Raw genomic sequence first — 13,720 nt, forward strand, 5'->3', positions numbered from 1 at the left:
GGCTATGGGACAAGCTTTTTCCAAACTGTGAACCCTAGGAGGAACGTGATAGTTCAAGTCTGACACGTCCATGAAATTCTTTGTGGAAGCAAAAATCAAAGCATGTGACAGTTCAGTGAACTCTTCAGACTAGCAGACTGCATCGATTTCCTCCTTTCTAGATATAGAGGGCCAAATTCACCTCTGCCTTAACTCCATTAATTTCAGTGCAGTTGCACTGGCTCTGAGTGTGGCCTGTGTTAGAATAAAATGCAATCACCAGTTGCCAGTTAGTTTATTTTAAAGTTATTCTTGGAAAGTTTGAAAGAGACACATAGTCCCTTGGGAGCCTGTCAGAACTTTTCCGGGGAGATTTGTGTTTAATCATGGGATTTGTTTTGTGCATACTGGGTCTGCCAGAAAGAGAACTTCTTTTTTTCCTTTTAAATGCTTCTATTTGCCTGTACTTATGAACATGGGCATTAGGATGGGATTAGGATGTTGTATAGGGCTATCAAATGGCCTTGCAGACAAACAAAGCTGTGTAGATTTATTCAGAAATCTACATGCACAAACAACATCTAATTAAACAACTATTCCACTTACAGAGAATCAGGTTATATTTTTTTAAAACAGTACTTCCTTATCTGAAAAACTTGCTATAGAGTAATAGAGTTTAAGGCCAGAAGGCACCTTAAAAACTAGTCTGATCTGCTATCTATCACAGTCCACCAGCGCCCACACGCTATGCCCATGAACATGAAGGAAATGGAATGGTGTGTGTTTTTATTCATTGAACTAGACTCTTTCCCTAGACTTTGCAGGGGCACGCAACCCAGAGACTAGGTAAACTAACATTTTTAGGAATCATTTGAATGGCCCAAAGGGAATTAATGCTGTCACAGAGAAGTGTGAGGCATTGTTTACTATGGTAAGAGTGACACATGTATCATGCAGGCAATGAAAGAATTTCAAATCCCAAAAATGGACAGTAGTGGCATTAACCAGTCTCACCCACTTCTCCCCACATCAGTTATGCAATGTAGCTGTCATTAAAGTGCACGACTATTTTCATTTTATTTGAGAATCTCAGCATGACTAGCAAGCAATTCACCAGATTTTATGAGACTGCTGGCTTTCCATCTGTCCCAAGAGATGAACGCACACAAAAGGCTATTAGTGCACCACTGCATAATGAGGTGAGTCTGAGGAATCTCACATCATTTCACTGTCTCAGTATGCAGATCATGTATCATGCCAGGTGCAGAATCAATGATGTCCTTGCCCAGTTTCCAGGATAATGTTATTTGTCATCATAAAGACTAGGGAGACACTTGGGAACTGGTGAAAACCCATTGGGGGCTGAACAGGTATAGTGCCTGCAGTATTCTATGTACGTTTGTTTTGGCACTGACTAAGAGTTCTTGTTCCTTATAAGCTCTTGAATGATATATCATAACGCCTTATTCCAGAAGCTTTCCCTGAAGTGATCTGCAAATTGGATTAGAACACTCCTAAAGGGTGGAGCAAGCATTATTATTGAAAATGGTGCAGGGTTTCCCTGGTGCATACAGCCCTTAACTTCACATGCAAATCTATTAGCACAAAGGATGCTGCATGAGTATGCTGAAGAAAGATACTGAAGGCTCCTGAAGGGGAGTACTGGCTAGGAAGAGGGAGTAAAGACGAGAGAAAAATCTATCTGTTTTGGAGGGAGAGTAGAGAAGAGTGTGTGAGGGAGTGGTGGGGGTCGCAGGGAGAGAGAAGAGGGACCTAAGAAGGTTAGGTTCTGCATCATGTGCTGAGACTGAACCCAGTTGCTGAACGTTTTGAAGTTTACTACTTAGCATAGCACCAGCCCACAGTGATCATTATTTTATATTTGTGACATCACCCTTCATTTTGTAGTAATGAATGTAATGTCACAAACAGAGGATTATGACTACTTGCATGGAGTTAGTAGCATGACCAAGGAATCGCTACAAAATTCTATTCTCTGATCTGCATCCACAGCTCCCAGGAATGGGCCACAAACACCTGAGAGTAGAAAGGACTCTGGAGAAAGTAACGGAATACTTTGCTAATGCACATATAATTAAACAGATCAGCAGAACTTTTGTTTCTGATACAGAATACTTTCACTTAGTGCTCTATATTATTCATACTGTCATATAGCAATTTGTATTTTGTTGATTCAAAGGATTCCATTTTTAAAATCAGCAAGTGCAAGGGACCTGTGACTGATGTGATTTCTTGGCTTGGAAAATATTGTAGGAAAAAAGTAACAAGCAACACAAGATTTACATTTTGACCAAAGCGTTTTGATGACAGTGGCCAAATGCCATCAAACTCCAGGCTGTGTTTTCACGGTCAGATTACTCTGCACCTCCACCCATCTTATTAGATCATTCTGGAACAAAAGAGCTGTATTCAATGCACTCTAAAAATAGAAAGTAAGTAATGTTCTCCTGATGAATCCTTCATGAGAAGTGATAAGGTAAGGAAAAGGTATTGTTAGGCAAAATGCTAGTAACTTATTGGACAAGGACAGATGTAGAAAAATATGACAGTGACCTAGTGAGAGGGAGCAAAATTGCAAGGGATATGTTATCCGCTATATGTTCCAAACAGAAGAGGTAGTTAGGGATGATGATCTGGCAATTTAGGTTCACTGATCCGTGAAGAAGGCCTCATCTCATTTGGAGAGTTGCTTTGGTTTGGATGTATTTCCTGAAGGCTGGTACTTAGTAGAAATTCTGAAACAATTAGAGCCTTTTCCTTTCCTTCTCCCTAATGCTAATCCTTGCTCCTAAGTACATCCCTCTTAATCATGGCATTGGATTACTAGCTGACTTCCTGCAAGTCCCCTCAATCAGGATCTCCAGCTGCTTATGACCTGCAAAATGCAGTGACTTGGGAAACCTTTAAAAATCCTTCTGTTTTGAGGAAAGCATTTATATGGGGCCTAGTGGGTCTCTGTTCTATCTGCTGGGTGCAGGTTTTTCCCCGATAATCTTACTGATTCTGGTGTTTCCCTATCAGAAATGCACAGCAGTCCCTAAGGCTTGTTGATTAATTAGGAAGGTGTATGCTGACATATCTAAACCTTTACAAAGGTTCTAGTTCATTAAGACTGGGGGTTGGATTGAGATTCTGTCCAGTAGAATCTGTAAACATTGACCATCTTTATTTTCCTTTATACAACCTTCCTGCCAAAGGCCTCATTGTCAATACAATAGCCATGAAATTTAACTCTGAGACCACTGTAATCGTGAGGGATGACTTTTTCCATGATGTGGCAGAATAATTTTAGTAAAGCTTGTGTTATAAATAATAAAGATCTATATCTGTATGCCTTGCCTGGCTAGGCTGCTATTCATAAGGACCCCAGCCAAAATATTGCAAACTATTTTCTGTTCTTGCTGCAGTGAATTTAGTGTGTGTTTTGGAAATGATCTAAGTTTTGTGCCTTCCCCTGGTTAATTCTGCTGTGTACCGAGGTGTTAAATATTAGCTAGAGTTGTTCCTGAATGTTAAGAGCTTGTATAAGCCAAAGCAGAATAAGGTCCACTCTGCACAATTATAATAATGTAAAGGAACCTACATAGAGTACAACAGAATGAAATGTATTACAAAGCTTTTATTGCTCCTCCTGTTTCCAAATGGAGACAGCCCTGAGTGGTGCAGAGGCTTCCTAGCACAGTTTAGTGTGAAATGCCAACTATGTTCTTGAGCAAGGAAAAAATCTCAACACCTCAAGACCTGTGTACAGTAATTATCACATGTTTTTAAAAATAAAAACTTTAAGGAAGCTGTCTTTACAGCAGATTAAAATTTTAACTCATTCATTCGACAAAGGCTTAGTGAACAGAAACATAATATCCCCCCCCAGTGCAAATACGGTGTATGGTCCACAATAACCAATATTTATTACACAAAAGCGCTGAAGTTTTGTTTGCTCAGACTGCAGTTAAAACTGCATCAACTTGTGATGGGATGCATACATGCCACACTGGCAGCAAAAAGGTTAATGGGAGCCTGAAGGCTCAGTTAGCCCACCTAAGGGCACCTGTAGGGAATATTAGGTACAATTCCTTAGAAGACTTAGCTAGGCCTTCTTTGTACAGGGAGCAACTCAGCACAGTGGTGGAAAATATAGTGCCAATCTATAAAAAGGGAAATAAGGACAACCTAGGGAATTACAGACCAGTCATCTTAACTTCGGTACTCAGAGAGATTATGGAACAAATAATTAAGTAATCAATTTTCAAACACCTAGAAGATAATAAGGTGATAAAGTAACAGTCAGCATGGATTTGTCAAGAACAAATCATGTCAAATCAACTTAATAGCTTTCTTTGACTGGATAACGAGCCTTGTGGATAGGGAGGAAGCAGTAGATGTGATATATCTTGACTTTAGTAAGGCTTTTGATACTGTCTTGCATGACAGTCTCATAAACAAACTAGAGAAATACAGCCTAGATGGAGCTACTATAAGGTGGGTGCATAACTGGTTGGAAAACCATTCCCAGAGAGTAGTTGTCAGTGATTCACAGGCAAGCTGGAACGACACATCGAGTGGGGTCCCGCAGCAATCAGTTCTGGCTCTGGTTCTGTTCAATATCTACAACAATTTAGATATGGCATAGAGAGTACACTTAGAAGTTTGTGGACAGTACTAAGCTGGGAGGGGCTGCAAGTGCTTTGGAGGATAGAATTAATATTAAAAATGATCTGGACAAACTGGAGATAATGGTCTGAAGTAAATAGCATGAAATTCAATACAGATAAATGCAAAGTACTCCACTTAGGAAGGAACAATCAGTTGCATACATACGAAATGGGAAATGACTGCCTAGGAAGGAGTACTGCAGAAAGGGATCTGGGGGTCTTAATGGATCACAAGCTAAATATGAGTCAACAATATAACATTGTTGCAAAAAAAGCAAATATCCTTCTGGGATGTATTAGCAGGAGTGTTGTAAGCAAGACACGAGAAGTAATTCTTCCGCTCTACTCCATGCTGATTAGGCCTCAGCTGGAGTATTGTGTCCAGTTCTAGGTGCCACATTTCAGGAAAGATGTGGACAAATTGGAGAAAGTCCAGAGCTGAGCAACAAAAATGATTTAAAGGTCTAGAAAACATGACCTATGAGGGAAGATTGAAAAAAAAATTGGGTTTGTTTAGTCTGGAAAAGAGAAGACTGAGAGGGGACATGATACTAGTTTTCAAGTACATCAAAGGCTGTTACAAGAAGGAGGGAGAAACATTGCTCGCCTTAACCTCTGAGGATAGGACAAGAAGCAACGGGCTTAAATTGCATCAAGTGAGACTTAGGTTGGATATTAGGAAAAACTTCCTGCCAGGGTAGTTAAGCACCTACGGAGGTTGTGAGAGCTCCATCATTGGAGAATTTTAAGAGCAGGTTAGACAAACACCTGTCAGGGATGGTCTGGAACAGTCCTGCCTTGAGTGCAGGGGACCATACTAGATGACTTCTTGAGGTCCCTTCCAGTCCTATGATTCTAAGACACCTAGGAGACAGGAGGCCCAGGGAGAGAATAGACCTTGGGATCCTCTCCCAACAAGGGAGCTCTGGCAAAGGGCCAAAGTTGGGAGAGGGACTGAGAAGCTTCTGGAGTGGACAGAATTCCTGTGATGGGCACTGATAAAGGGAAAAGGCCGCAGGCAGTCCTGTGGGGTGGTGCTCCAGAAGAGGTGCAGGGAGCTGGGGAGAACCCAGAACTGCAAGCTGAGGCCTGGGATGGGCAGAGTGGCTAAAGTTATGTCTGGTTCCATTTCAGGTTTGAGTTTTGCTGGGAAGGAGTCTGGGAGCCCACTACTCTGAAAGAAGAATGGGCTTGAAGAGGAGCTGTGGAGGGGCAAAACATTATATTGATAACTAGTGTCACGGGACATTGATACCCTGGAAAGGAACTATGGTGTGACTTGGCTGGAGGACCAAGTCACCACACCAGATCACAGGAGCCCTGAGGACAAGAGGAGGCAGAAGTACTGCAATGCTGGGCCTCAAGACAAGGGACATTCTGGGACGGTGAGTCTGTCATGCAGCTATTAGAGCCCTTGTTTATATGTCGATACTCATGGATAACTACATTCATTATGTTATCATTAGAAAAGGAAATATTAAAGACTTCTTATCCCACATACATAAATATCTTTTGAGGAAGGGGGCTACAATGTATGGAGAATGTGGATCTGCGGTGTATTTTGTTGAGTGCATAACCACTCTGTAATCTTTCCCCTTTTAAACATTCAACTCAAATGTCCATCTCTTCTCTACTTCCTGGAGCTAGTCAACTAGTTCCCCAGACAATGCCTACTTAACCCTTCAGACCTTCCTGGTCCTCCACCTATATTTACCACCTCTTCCAGTACCCTTTCTATTGTTGTGACCACTGTGCATTGTGAAATAACAACATTATGAATGACACGTCTGTTTTGTATTACCCGTTTTGAAACTCTTGTGCTTTTATTGTGAGTCTTGTCATTTTTTCTTTCTTAAAGCCCCAGCTCCTGGAGTCATGTTGTTTTTTGTAAGAATCTCTCTCTCTTTTGGGAAAAGCAAGTTTTTCACCCTCATGGTGGTAGAGAAAAGCTTGAAATGAGAAGCCTAAAGGCTCAAGAGTCAGGAGGCAAAAAGTAATTAAAAAACATGTTTTGTGACTTCGCTTTCAAGTCAGTTTCATTCTTTTTTGTTGCCTGACTAATTTTTGAATGGTCGGATATGGCGATACCAACTTACATTGTACTGCAGTTCAAGTGGCCATATATTGGTTGCTAGGGAATGGGGTGGACTTCAGAGCCTGAGCTCCAGCCCAAGGGTCTACACAGCTGTTTTTTAGTGTCATAGGGCAAGACCCATGAGCCTAAGTCTGTAGACCTGGACTCTGAGACTCTCTGCTGCATATTCTGCTCATGGGGTAGACATACCCAAAGAGGCCTGTGCCCACGCTGGGAAACAGGATGGAGGGCTCCCGCCTTCTCCACAGCTGGAACACCAGCCACTGCTGCTGTGCACCTTCCACAGCTTGAGACCTCAAACAACCCCAGCATTTGTAAAGTTCTTATTCAGATCTAGACCCAAATCCAAGTTTTGTGGCTTGATTTTGTTCAGAAGGTGGGTTTGCTCTCTGACTCTGAAAGCTTCGTAGCTGTATTTCTTATGATTAGGAGGTAATTGTTACTACCTTTGATTAATGTGAGAATATGTGGTAAGTGTTTATGCCCTAGCTCGGTCTTTTAGTTATAAATTTCTTATGTAACTGTCTTGATTTAGAAAAATCAAAGATGAGACCATATAGGGAAAGGGGAACAACTCACAACCTCTCTAAGTTAGGTCAGCACAAGGGAAATGAGGCAGCGTTTTATGACAGGAAAACTTACTCAATTCCTCCTCCTAGAGATTTTAGTCATCTTTAGTACTGTTACTGGAAGATGGACCTGTCCTAATCCAAAGATACTAGCAAACTCTTGTGGCAATTCTGGCCACAAGGGTACAGAGCTACTGTATCTGTTAAACAGAATACTTTGTTCCGTGCAACATTGTAATGGTTTAGTTGCCTTCCCAAAGGGAAACTACATAAGATTTCCTCCCCTTCTACTCATTTCCATATTGGACGAGTCTTTGTTTTGTGGTGTTTAGAGGTATATTAACCGTATGCTGGCTGCCTGTATCGGCAGTGGCATTTGTTGACCTTTTATAAGGAAGATAAAATACCAGTCGAATTAGTGAATAATAGAAAGTATATCTATTCATTGCAAGTTTGGGCCCCTAGATACCACAGTAGTATAAAGCCGAGAACGCATCAGTTGGTCATAGTTATAATTTTGACATTACTGTCATATAAAAACTGTTTTCCCTAAAAACAGATAGAAATAAAGCGAACCTCATATCTTAGTAGTAGTAAATATTGAGTACTTCAGACTAACCCCAAAATGTTGTTTAAGTAAATTGGCATTTTCAGATAAATTTCATTTACTTTGAGTGGACTTTAAAACAAATCTTATGAATCTGGGAGATGACCATGACACCCTTCTATAACATGCTAATGTGGCATAGGGGATGTCCTCCTCTGAAGGCAGGCTGAGTTCTAAGGGGGAGTGGCAGCACAAACAGAATGGAATGACTAATTCTGAATCTTTGCCCCAGAGGAGATTAATCGTTGTATGAAGTCTGTTCATTCATACAGGGCCCGCTCCTGCTCCCATGGCACGACTTTATAGCCTGGTGAGCTTCCTGTGATATCAGGAGCTGCTATTCTAAACTCTGCATGTGCAAAGGGGATGGAGATTTGTTCACAGGGCGGGTCTGATCTCAGGAGGGGTGTGTGGGGAAGATGCAAGGAGCGTGTCTGGCGCTCACCGTGTTGAGGGAAGGACAAAAGTTATTTTGTGGGGGAGAGACTGGAGGGTGATGGGTCGAAGAATAGTTTGTTTTTTTAGTAGGCTTTTCTTAATAATAAAATAAATAAAAAGCTTATTATGGGTTTAAAGGTTTAGGTTTTGGATCTGATCTAGAACCAAAACGGTACAAGAGGGTTTAGATACCAACTCCTACCTGAAATTCAAATGGGATCAGATTCTGTTTTTGGCCCATCTCTAACTGGAGTGTGGCTTTGCAACCATCCTTCCCACTTGAGACCCTGGTGCTAGTACAGCATGATACTCCTGGTCTCTACCGGCCTAGGAAACAGCTGACTTTATATGGTGTCTGAAGCGCATCTCAGGTGACCATGCTTTTCCCTCCCTCTGAAATAGCAGGCTTTTCACTGCAAGCTCAGTGTTTCCATACTTCCAAATGTAATATTTAGTAATACTTTTACCTGATAGTCCTAACCTTCAAGAGCATTTGCTTACTTGGCCACACAAATATATCTGTGCTGAGAAAAAGACTGCTCAAATGTTTGGGCTGGCAGTATTGCTTTGCTAGAAAGGTTAATTGCCAGATGACTGAATGACTGTAGTTTTACACTATCACAGACAGACAGGTAGAAAAAAATAGAAAGCCAGAAATAAACTATACCTCAGGGAAATTATATCCTTGATCTTTATGTGCCTTTGTTCCTTAGTGCAGCTACTGTTTTCAAGAGTTATGAAACTCATGTGAATTGAAGTGACTCAACAGCCTGATTGCTGAAAGTTGACTTTTTTTTTTCCCAAATTATTTTTCATATATAGTAAGTCCCATATAAACCAGGGCATACTAAGTTCAGGAGGTGCCTGAAATAGGCATAGAACAACAGCTACTGCCTTTCAGCAGAATCAGCCACAGGACAAAACGTGCGTGTGTGTATCTATATCTAAAATATCTTTCTAGCTCACTGACTTCCATGAGTTTCATGGAATTTGCACTTACACAGGGTCTGGTTCTGTAAGGTGTTGGAGTATTTCCCGAGCTCAACACTTCAGAGGGTCAGGCCCAAAATACCATCTCTGCCTGCCATACTGATATTTCATGCAGTACAATGAGCTCCCGGAGGCAGTAATATATTCTTGAGAAGTGTGTTGTAGTTAGAACTGTGCAAAAATATGTGCAACAAAACCACACATCTCTCAAAATTTGCCTGGATTTATACTTTGTTACGAACTTGAAATTCAGAGCAAGTTCACTAAAAGGTATATTTAAAGCTCACATTATTTTTGAGTAAACATAAGGTCAGTGAATGGGCCAATTTATGTTTTTGCAATGAAGTTGTGGCCTTTAATGGAAAACTTGGCATTTTTGATGGAGTTTGTTTGGGGATTTGAACAAACCCCAAACTCAAAGCAGAACTTGGGTTGTGAACTTGAGAGAGGTTGAAACCAAATAAAATGTTAATGAAAACCCCTGATAAGTGAATTATGTTGAGTTTTATGCAGCTCAAAACATGAAAAGGAATGATGCCATGGTTACCAATTTCACAGCAGTATTTCTGAGAATGGTTCCCAGAGCTGTGGAGCTGCCCGCAGCAGGTGACATGGCGGCTTCAGATCACCATGTTTGCTTGTGACTGGCAGTATGTTGGCTCCCTGTGTTTTGGTGTTTGCAGTAATCATGACACTAAATCAATTCCCCCCCCAGACTGGATCGCTCCAAAATGTTGTAGGTGTTTGAAATCTAAATCCAGAGTTGAGTTTAGCAAACAGTTGCTATCTTTGTAGTGGGCCACACCCATATCCCTGGATCTGAGTGTAGCCAAGGTCTGTTGGGAATCCAGATATAAATTAAAATTCTTGAGAGGATTTTCAAAGGTACAAGTAGGAGATAAGTATCCAGCTCCCAGTGAAAATCAGTGTGGCTTGGGTGTCTGTCTGCCTTTTGTGTCTTGCAAATTCCCCTCCTATCCTCCCACTCCCCCGGCTCTTGGGCACATCGCCAGTTTGCACAAATAATCACTCTGACACACAACAGTGCAAGAAGGAAACTAATCCTTCCAACATGTGTGCTGAGCAGTAGGGGCTCATCTAATTTTAAACATACTGGATGAAGATTGGAAAGTACTTTGTAAACTTTTAAAATGGTTTTTCTCCATCACAAAATATTCCCATTTTACACATCTCATGAAATAAGTTGGAAAGACTTTTTCCCCATTTGCCATTAGAGTTTGGACCTGTCTAAATTAAACTCCAAAGTGATCTGGAATGTGGATACTCTTACCTCAGAAACCAAAATGAAGTACAAATGGATTAAAAAAATTATAGATTAAACCTTTTTAAAAACCCAACCACCAGCAATAACCATCCTCTTCCCCAGACAGAAAGCACTAATTGTTTTAAAGCCAGACAAGAAACAGAAAAAAAATTCCTATTTTTCACTGGAAAAAGGAAGAATTTTTCTTTGAAATATTTTTTATATTTTTATAGCCTAGCTCATCAAAAATTATCATCATATGCATGTCTAAGGTAGAAACTACACAAGTCCCTTTACCCATATCCTGTTTTCAATTACTCTATTCTACTTCAACAAAAGCAGGATATGAGGCAAACATATATTCTTTTGGCAAATATCTTCAAAACCATTAACTGTTTAAGTGAATCTATTTCTACTTAAGCATCTTGAGCACTGAGCCCTGCATCTGGTCTTACAACATATACCACAATTTTAATACTCTTAATGACTGAAAACTGTTCAGGTGTCTTCACAAAAGTAGCCTATTCCATATTTTTTCTTTCATTTCACATTCCTTCCTTTTCTGTATTACAGTATGGCACACTGCACAGTAAGATATTGTCTGCCCGACAATCCCACCACTACAAAATATAATTCCAACAGAAACAAAGATGCATCAACTCCTCTCTTCATAAACATTTGTGTCTTTGAAAGTTGTGTGGAAAACCTGTTAGCTGAGGGACCTGCTACGTGAAACATTATAGTTATAACAACATAAAAGCCCTGTTAGCAGTTTTCTTGTTTCAAGGCTTTCTCCGTGAAGTAACTTACCGGAAAAATAGGTAAGTTTGGACAGCTGAGAGCCAGAGATTTCTACTTCCAGACCAATAGACAGTTGTAAGGTCTAGGTACTGTTAACTGGAACTTGGAAGATCAAGGGTAAAATTTTCAAAAGCACCTGAGTCCCATTTTCAAAAGTGGCCCAGGCACTTAGGCCCCAAAATCTCATTGAAAGTTAATGGGGACTTAGGTTCCTAAGTGCCTGAGTCACTTTTGAAAATGGGACTGAGGCTTTAAATCACTTACATGCTTTTGAAAATGTTACCCCTAGTCTTTACACAAATATAGCTCCAGCTATGTGAGATCTGCATAGTGGCTGCCTTGGAAGATGAGAACTCTAACCCTTTGGTTCTTAGTCCAGTAGCGCTAAAATTCCTTTAATAATTTTAAGAAAGAAAAAAATACCAAGGGCCTCTGCAACCTTGATCCAATGTATTTATGTATAAAGGAAGCGAGATATAACATGTACATTTTTCCAGTGACAAAATAGTAAGCCTGTTACTGTCTGCACTGCAACTGAAAGGTCCCCAGGTACATTTTATAGTATTGATCTTGTTATGTCTCATTGTAAAAGTCCAGTGGCCGCATACCCTGGCATCTCAGTTTGCATTGTGAACCAGAGGTACAAAAAGATCCATTTCTTAATGTCTAAGCATTCTTTATAGTGTGGAAGCATTTTGCTGTAGCCTCAGAGAGCCTGACTTTCTTCTCACACCAGTGTAAATTACCACGTCAATAGAACTATGCCCAAGTGACAGCAGTATCCGATCCGAGGATGCTGCGAAGATGTCTGATGCACAGAGTATTAAGTAAATAGCCCATCTCAAAACTTTAAACAAAAATCAAAGCAATTAAATAGGGAATAAAGCCCTGGAAATTAACCTGCAGAGAGCAACACCAGCCCATTGTCCCTTACCTGATTCACATGAGTCAGTGAAGCTTCAGTTTTATCCCAAGTTAGGCAAACTAAATCAACAGTATCCAGAAATCTACACAGCACTACCCAGAGTGAAGAACAATAACAAAAAATCAGTTTTCATTTCATTAAGCAATACTGGGAGTGTTCAGCTTTCCAGTCTCCAAGGTTCCCCAGCTGGGAGTCAGCCTTTTCCCATCCTCCATCCCTGCATCCTGTTATTGTTCCAAGCCTTACTAATGCCAGTGAGAGAAAGGAGTGGAGGAAACCAGATAAACTTAGACTTGTTATTACTATGCTTACCTTTTCAGAGGGAGCAACAAATAAGTAGCTGAATAAAGGGAAATGGACTCTAACAGAAATACAAAGCCAGCGCTGGTGCTTAATATGTCAAGTACTAAACAGTGTAAAAAATAAATCCAGAATGAATATTTAGATTATTATTTGAATGTTTGATCACTATGGTCAGTATGGTTTATTTTCAAATGTTGTGTGTTCAGGCGGAACAGGATTTTTCAGCATTTTGGTGAGTCCTAGCCATCGGGATTTTTACACCAGAAACAACAAAGACTGAAGCTCACATCCATCATATGGGAGTTCCCATAAAGTTCCACTACTTCCCAAAAATCGATGAGTCAACCTTTGCTAGTGGTATGAAAAAATATGTAGTAGATTGAAGTATAATGAAATTGTGGGAAAGAAACATGGGACAAATTCTGTTCTTGGTAACAGTGGTGTAGATTTAAAGTAACTGGATTCACAACTGAGAGCAGAATTTGGTTGCATGTCTCCAATTTAGGGCCTGATTCTCCTTTGCACTTTGTATATTCATTTCCACCTGTACAAGAAGGGCGCAAAAATGCTGCCATTCTGATTTAGTTGCAAGGCAGTAAAGAGTCAGGCCAGAAAAAAACTTTAAAGGGAAAACTGTTGAATTAAATTGTTGCCCAAATTGCATTTGAATTTTTAAAGCAGAGGAATATTTAGGGGAGAGGGAAGGGGAAAAGTTAAACATTCCAAGTGAGTGGTTTGAGTTATGCTAGTGGACCTGATTTGTTCCTCTGTTGCAGCCCAATGGGAGTTTCCCAGATTCAGGCCACAGTGACTCTAATGGGCATTGCACCCATGAAACTTAAGGTAGTTCAATGTGATGAGTAGATGGGCTCTCCTAGAACTCACATAGAATATTGGTGCTCTGTTCTGGGACAGCAACATATACTTAAATTTCTCCTCCTACCCTAAAACCAAAGAAAAAATGTAGACCCACTATTTCTTTTACCCTACAAGCCAGAAGGGAATTACTTTATTAAATAATTCAGGAGACACTCTGAGAAGCGTGAGATGAAAAAAGAGACCAATTGTTGAGGTCT

General features: G+C 40.5%; 1 protein-coding gene across 1 annotated transcript in view; it reads right to left on the reverse strand.

Moving 5' to 3' along the window:
* Positions 1-12,542, reverse strand: part of CDH5 (cadherin 5) — a 52,765-nt gene extending 40,223 nt beyond the window's left edge. Inside the window, exon 1 of the mRNA XM_074968796.1 lies at positions 12,351-12,542. The gene's annotated coding sequence lies outside the window, so the exon portion shown is untranslated. The remainder of the gene's footprint in view (positions 1-12,350) is intronic.
* Positions 12,543-13,720: the final 1,178 nt, after the last annotated feature.

Source organism: Natator depressus, chromosome 12 (genome assembly GCF_965152275.1).
Source record: "Natator depressus isolate rNatDep1 chromosome 12, rNatDep2.hap1, whole genome shotgun sequence".
In the NCBI taxonomy this organism is placed as follows: domain Eukaryota; kingdom Metazoa; phylum Chordata; order Testudines; family Cheloniidae; genus Natator; species Natator depressus.